This window comes from Helianthus annuus, chromosome 14 (assembly GCF_002127325.2).
Source record: "Helianthus annuus cultivar XRQ/B chromosome 14, HanXRQr2.0-SUNRISE, whole genome shotgun sequence".
NCBI classification, from domain to species: Eukaryota; Viridiplantae; Streptophyta; class Magnoliopsida; order Asterales; family Asteraceae; genus Helianthus; species Helianthus annuus.
The window spans coordinates 62382791-62390003 of record NC_035446.2 but is presented as its reverse complement, the minus strand read 5'-3'; positions in this window follow the sequence as shown (position 1 = coordinate 62390003).

Below are 7213 nucleotides of genomic sequence, written 5' to 3'. Positions count from 1 at the left end.
CGTTCAGATATTCTAAAGTGTTGCTTACATCATCAGTGTTAGCCGATCGAACGAGCAATTCGATCGGACAGCATTGTTGACTTTTGACATTGTTGCTGACATCATATTACTAGCCGATCGAATACTCCACTCGATCGGACAGTAATTGTGTACTGGTTACATAGTTGTGTTTGTCAGCCGATCGAACGAGTCACTCGATCGAACGAGTCAGCCGATTGTGGGTGTGCTGGTCGATCGAACGAACCATTCGATCCAAGTGTCCTTGTGTTTACATTTTTAAAATTCAAAATTTTACTAAGTGTTGGATAAACATCTCAGGAACTTAACAACGGAAGAATTCATGAACCCATTCAGTGAAATGTATGCGTTTGCTGGCAATGGTGGAGATGATTCAACAAACTGAACAAATGAGAATACTCCAAGTACGAGAAAGACATTGACAGAAGCACTTAGTGTGGAAAGCGCTTATGGAACCTAAAATAAGCCACCAAAGCTGTTAGCAATTGAAGAGTATAACCGGTGGGCAAAGCGATTCGAGGAATGGTTGAAAGCCTTCGCGTACCCCAGTTGGAAAAGCTTAAAAAATGGTTTTAACAATGGAAGAGAAGACTTTGAGAACATGTCAGAAAGTGAAGAGATTGAATATTTTGTGGCAGAACAAAAATGCCTAGCTTTGATTAACCAATCAGTAAGAGAAGATATTATCTCACTAATTGATTATTCAAACGCAAAGGATCTTTGGGATAAATTACAAAAGAAATGTGTCGGTACTGTAGAAATCATTAAAAACAAAAAGAAACTGCTGAAAAAGGAATTTGATCTGTTTGGTTGTCTTAAAAATGAGTCTGTTCCAAAAATGATTGAACGTTTCGGGCATCTAAAGCTAGAGTTGGCCAGGCATGGAATTGTTTTTACACAAGAGGAGCTTGTAGACAAGTTATTTGATTCCTTGCCAGACGAAATGGATTGGCAATACTTCGCAATGATGATCAAGAATACAATCCAGCCAAGTGTTCTGACAGTTGATTTGCTGATAGAGAAACTTGAGAGTCATGAGCTCGAAATAAAGAAAACACATAAAGTCAATCACTCTTTATATCATCAAAATGTGGAACTTTATTATCCAAAGAGCTTGATTCAAAAGACAGGATCTCCGAAAACAGCCTTCACTGCAGAAAGTTCACAACCAATGACTCAAGAAACCTCACACAGTGGTTTTCATGGAGGAATGTCTTCCAACACTACAAGTCAAGGACCATCTTCAAGCACATCAAGCCAACAGCAAACTGCACCAAAGAATGTTTTTCAATGTAACATTGCAGTTGACTTAAAAAATGGTCAGAATTTTAGTGAGGAGTCGGCAAAACAACAGATGATTTTCTTGGCATCTGTATTGGAGTCATATGAGGGGTTAGTTGCTGGGAAGATAGGTAACACCAACCTAACGAAGGAAGACTACGATCAAATAGATCCTGAAGAAATGGAGCTAATTGATATTCGTTGGGCTATGGCCAGTGCTGTTCGTCGAGCACAACGCTTCATGGAAATAACTGGCAGGAAAACAATTGGTGGACCATCTACCAAATTGGGTTTCGATAAGTCTAAAGTGACATGTTTCAAATGCAAACAAAAAGGTCACTTTAAACGAGAATGCAGAAACGAGTATGCTGATGAATCGGCTAATCCGTTCCAAGAAGATTATTATAAGAAAGCCATTTATCATCAGAACAAATTGGAACCTCCAAGGCTGAAGCAGATTGAAGAAAAAGATAAGGAAAAGTCAAGAGCTCTAGCGGTCATTCATGATGATGAGGGATACGACTGGAGTGAGTTGTTGCCTGAAGAAGATGCGGTTGGTTACGCATTCGAAGCTGGAAAGATTGTTCCGTTCAAAGATACAAGAACAGAAGAAGAAAAGTTTGTGAATAGAAGAATGAAAGCCCAAACAAAAGTAAGTAGAATCTATACCATTTACAAGGAAGCAAAAAGGGCTAAAAGGTGGGATCCAGACAGAGAATGTTATCTTGATCATCAAGGTAATATCGCAATCGATCCAAGTTCACTCAGTGTTGATGCAATCATCCAACAATATGCTGAAGAAGAGGAAGTTAGACAAAGAGAATGGTGGGGTGAAGGTGAAAAGAAAGTGGAAGAGAAAGAAGAAAAGGCGAAATCGGCAGAAAAGAAGATCGATGATGGAGTGATAGATACATCACAGGAGCTCACAGCCGAAAATACGATGAAGATGGTAGATAAAGTTCTAGCTGCAAAAGAACTGGAGGTAGATTCTAGTTCTGGAACTGAGTCAAATGCCAAGGTCAGTCAGATAAGCATGAATGTAGTGTCAGGTAAGAAAGACAAAAGCGAAAGTGACTGCAAGAATTGCATGAAAAATTGCAAAGATTGTAGTACTATCGCTTATCTCAACATCAAAAAAATTGAAGATCTGACTAGAAGAGTCAGAGAGGTTGAAAACCAAATCTTAAACCGGGATAAATTGCTAAAAGCTTCAAATGATCGTGCAAAAGAATTAACAGAAAAAATTGAAAGTGATAAAAGTGACATAGAAAGAACTAAGAAAGAAAATGAAAAACTCATTCTTGAAAATCGTCACATCACTGAAAATTTTGAGAAGCTTAAGCGAACGGTTAAAGATTCGGATGATCGAAATGGGAAAACAACAAAAGAAAGCGTTCAATTGATGGGTGTGTTAAGGGTGAAAGAGGAGTTAATAAACAAACAATTGGATGAAATTGCTAATCTGAAGCTTCAATACCAAGAAGCAAAAATCGAAAATGAACGCATCCAATTAAAATTAACCAGTTACAACTCCGCGAGCTTTGTTCTGCAGCACATTGTTCCCAAACCAATCGGGAAAAACAAAGCTGGCGAAGATGTATTTTCGGACGGAACTGGAGTGGGATATCATCAAGTCCCACCACCTGTTTTAAACAATTTCTCAAAGAAAAAGTCCGGACTGGTTAATGATGATGAAAATTCAGATGAAATAAAACTTCCAGAGTCGATTGATGTTACATTCTCAGCATCATCATCTGATGATAGTGTTCAGACTGATATTGTCAAAAGCATGGCAGAAAGTGTCTTAGAGTCTGATTCAAATGAAGATGATGGTTGTTTCTTGGATAAATACATTCTGAAACAAAAAACCAAGAACAACTTAAATGAAGAACCAAATCTTGTCATGTACAAGATGTTGGGTTCAGATAAGTTGTTTTCGGATACTGAGTTTCTGATTGAGAATGTAAATGTCAACAAATTGAAAAATGTTTACAAATTAATCGAAGTTGAGCTGACAGAAGTGAAGAGTTTGAACCAAACAAAAAGACAAATGAATTTTGAAAAAGATAAAGCTTACTACAAGAAACCCGTTATTCCTCCACGTTTTTCTAATAACAATCGAAACAATTGGTCGGGTGGATATCAGGGGGGTAAGTCTTATGAGAAGAAGAATGTTCAAAACAAGAAATTTGTTGAAAAGAAAGTTTTTGTGAACAGTTTGAGTTCATTCTCTAATGAAGAACCTGAATTTTTTTCAAAATCGAACAAAGAGTTCTTTGATGAAAAAGCTTCACAACCTCAGTCTGAAGGCACTAGTCGGGTTGTTGACGCCCGAACATGTTTCAGATGCAATCAAGTTGGGCATATTGCACGAAAGTGCACCAACTTGAAGTCTAAGACTGATGTTGTTGAAAATCGAAAGAAGAAAAATGATGAGAAAGAAAAGGCTCCATTGATTGTTGAGGAAAAGGGGTTGAAAAATGACAACACAAAAGTCAAAACTGAACCCGTAAAGAAGATGGAAATTAAAAATGGTAAATTTTACAAACGGGTCGCAACAACTCAACAAACATGGAAGCCAAAAGTTGCAGAAATGAAAGCAATTGGTTCTAAATCAAAGGTTTCTGGAATGGAAAAACAATCATCTTCTACCACATCGGTAAAGATGAATGTCCCTGAAAAGAAAAGGATTCCATTATCTCAACAAGTTTGGAAACCAAAAAGTGAGAAGAAAATTTCAACTTATGAGGTGAAAAAGTCTGAAGAATCAATTACGGTTGATTATGATGCAAATTTTCCACCTCTCAAGGCTGAAAATTTCAAAATTCAAATTGCAAGAGTCAAAGTTACACCTAAGGCTGATGAGGCCTGGGTGGACTCGATGTTTGACTGAACAATCTGATTTGCCGGAGCTTCCTTGATCGCGAAGCATGTATCGGCATCCTTTATTGAAATGTTTTAATCATGTTTGTGTATGTGCATGATCTTCCACAACTTGTTTCAAGATGGATCATGGACAGTGGAGCTTCCAGACATATGACAGGGAAGACTGCATTATTGTACGATGTGAGGAATATAAATGGAGGATATGTCGGATTTGCGGGCAATCAAGGTGGTCGTATAGTTGGAGAAGGAACGTTATCGAACGGGATTGTAACGTTTGAAAGAGTCAATTACATTGCTGAGCTGCAGAACAATCTACTAAGTATTTCTCAGATCTGTGACCGAAAGTACACCACTCATTTCACTGACAAAGAATGTTTGATTTTAAAACTGGGATTTGTTGTTCCTGAAGAGTGGGTCATCATGAGAGCACCAAGAGTCAACGACCTGTATGTGTTGGATATGAGCAGAGCTACAACAACAACGGGTCAGGTTCATTGTTTTGTGTCAAAAGCAACTGAGAAGGAGTCAAGATTGTGGCACCGAAAGATGGGGCATATACATCTTCGAAAAATGAATCACTTGGTGCATAATGATCTGGTTACAGGAGTACACATTAAAGGTTTTCATCTAGAAGGGGAGTGTATAAGTTGCATTAAAGGCAAACAGAAGAAAAAGTCGCACCCCAAAAAGCAAGTCAATTCAGTTTCACGACCGTTGGAAAGACTTCACATGGATTTATTTAGTCCTGTGAATGTCAAAAGCATTACAGGAGATTACTATTGCTTGGTCGTCACAGATGATTACTCTAGATTTTCTTGGGTATCTTTCTTGAAGACAAAAGATGAAACATTTGACAGTCTGATGGCGTTATTCAAAAAGATTGAGAATTTGTACCAGAGACGTATCCGAAGAATTAGAAGTGATAATGGTACTGAATTCAAAAACCACAAGATGGAAGAATTTTGAGAAGAAAGAGGTATACTGCATGAGTTTAGTGCTCCGTACACTCCGCATCAGAATGGAGTAGCAGAACGCAAAAACCGGACGCTAATCGAGACAACCAGAACTATGCTCACAGATTCAAAACTTCCAATAAATTTCTGGGCTGAAGCTGTTTCTGCCGCGTGCTATACTCTCAACAGAGTTCTCACCGTGAAGAAATTCAACAAAACATGTTTTGAATTGATCAATAACCGCAAGCCTAACTTGAAGTATCTTGAACCGTTCGGGTCACCCTGTACGGTGATAGAACCTTTTGGAAAGCTTGGTCCGAAGTGCATCGAGGGTATATTTGTTGGATATGTAAGTCCTTTACGCCGTGTCTTCGTGCCAAGTGAAAAGCGGATTATTGAAGCTGCAAATGTTGATTGTCAAGGTAATACAATGCCGCCTCAGAACCCAGGAGATTCATGGCGTTACCATTACGACACGTTGTGGGATTCCTTTGATGTGATGGAAGAACCTGAAGATGAAGAAGACTTCTTTGATGAACTGGATATTCTTAGAAACTATGAGTCATCAGAAGAAAGATTTCCAGCACAGTATTCTAGGCAATCTCAGAAAACTTCAAATGATGATGAAGCAGGTCCTAGTAATGCTGGTGAACAAGATGATACTCCAGAGAATCAGACAGCAACAAATGATGACACAACATCTGATATTGGTCCAACTTTTGATCATGGGGATTCTGAATCTGAGGGAGAGCAAATCCAGATCTTAGATCAAGCAGATCCTATCAGTGAAGTAGGTGCAGATCAAAATGTCACTAATCTGGAAGGCAATGTAGATGTTCCGAGTGAAGTAATGCCCAAAACTCTTTCATATCATCCTGAGGAGCTGATCATCGGAGAGCTTCAATCAGGAGTTCGCACCAGATATCAAATTGACAAGGGCTTACTAGTTTTTATTCATCAGTAGCACCTCTACAATCTGAATTTTCACTATGTTGTTTTATCTCGCAGATTGAACCTCGAACGTATAAAGAGGTGCTTACTGAAGATTCTTGGGTCAACGCGATGCAAGAAGAGCTGAACCAGTTTGAGAAACTAGGTGTTTGGAAATTGGTGGATTTACCAGAAGGTCACAGGAAAATCAACACCAAATGGGTGTTCAAGTGTAAAAGGGACGACAGAGGTGTAGTGGTCAGAAATAAAGCTCGACTTGTTGTTCAGGGCTTCAGTCAACAGGAGGGAATTGACTTTACCGAAGTATACGCTCCTGTGGCACGACTAGAAGCAATCAGAATTTTCCTAGCATTTGCATCATGGAAAAACTTTAAAGTCTACCAGCTTGATGTGAAGTCGGCCTTTCTCTACGGCAAAGTGAAGGAGGAAGTATATGTGGGACAGCCACCGGGTTTTGTCGATCCACACCACAAGAATAAAGTGTATCTCTTGGATAAAGCGTTATATGGCTTACACCAGGCCCCGAGAGCCTGGTATGAGACGTTATCTCAGCATTTGCTAGCCAATCACTTCATCCGGGGAATAATAGACGCCACCCTCTTCACAAAGATAGTCGACGGTCACTTGCTGATAGTACAAATTTATGTGGATGACATAATTTTTGGGTCAACAAACGAGGACTTGTGCAAAGACTTTGAACAAGTGATGAAGCAAAAGTTCGAAATGTCATCAATGGGGGAAATGAAATTCTTTTTGGGGCTCCAAGTTGATCAACTTCCTGAAGGAATTTTCATACACCAGACAAAGTACGTTCATGATATTCTAGAGAAATTTGGAATGTCAGGTTCTACTCCTACGACAACCCCATTAGCAACAAATCATGGAATTCACCCGGATCTCACCGGAGATAAGGCAGATGAAACTCTTTATCGTTCCATGATTGGTTCTTTGATGTATCTAACTACTTCAAGACCCGACATTATGTATCCGACGTGCCTCGCAGCAAGATTTCAATCTAACCCGAGAGCCTCGCACTTGATCATTGTGAAAAGGATATTACGCTACCTGAAGGGAACTCCATCGTTGGGGTTGGGGTATCCTAGAAAAGGTGATTTTACGCTCGA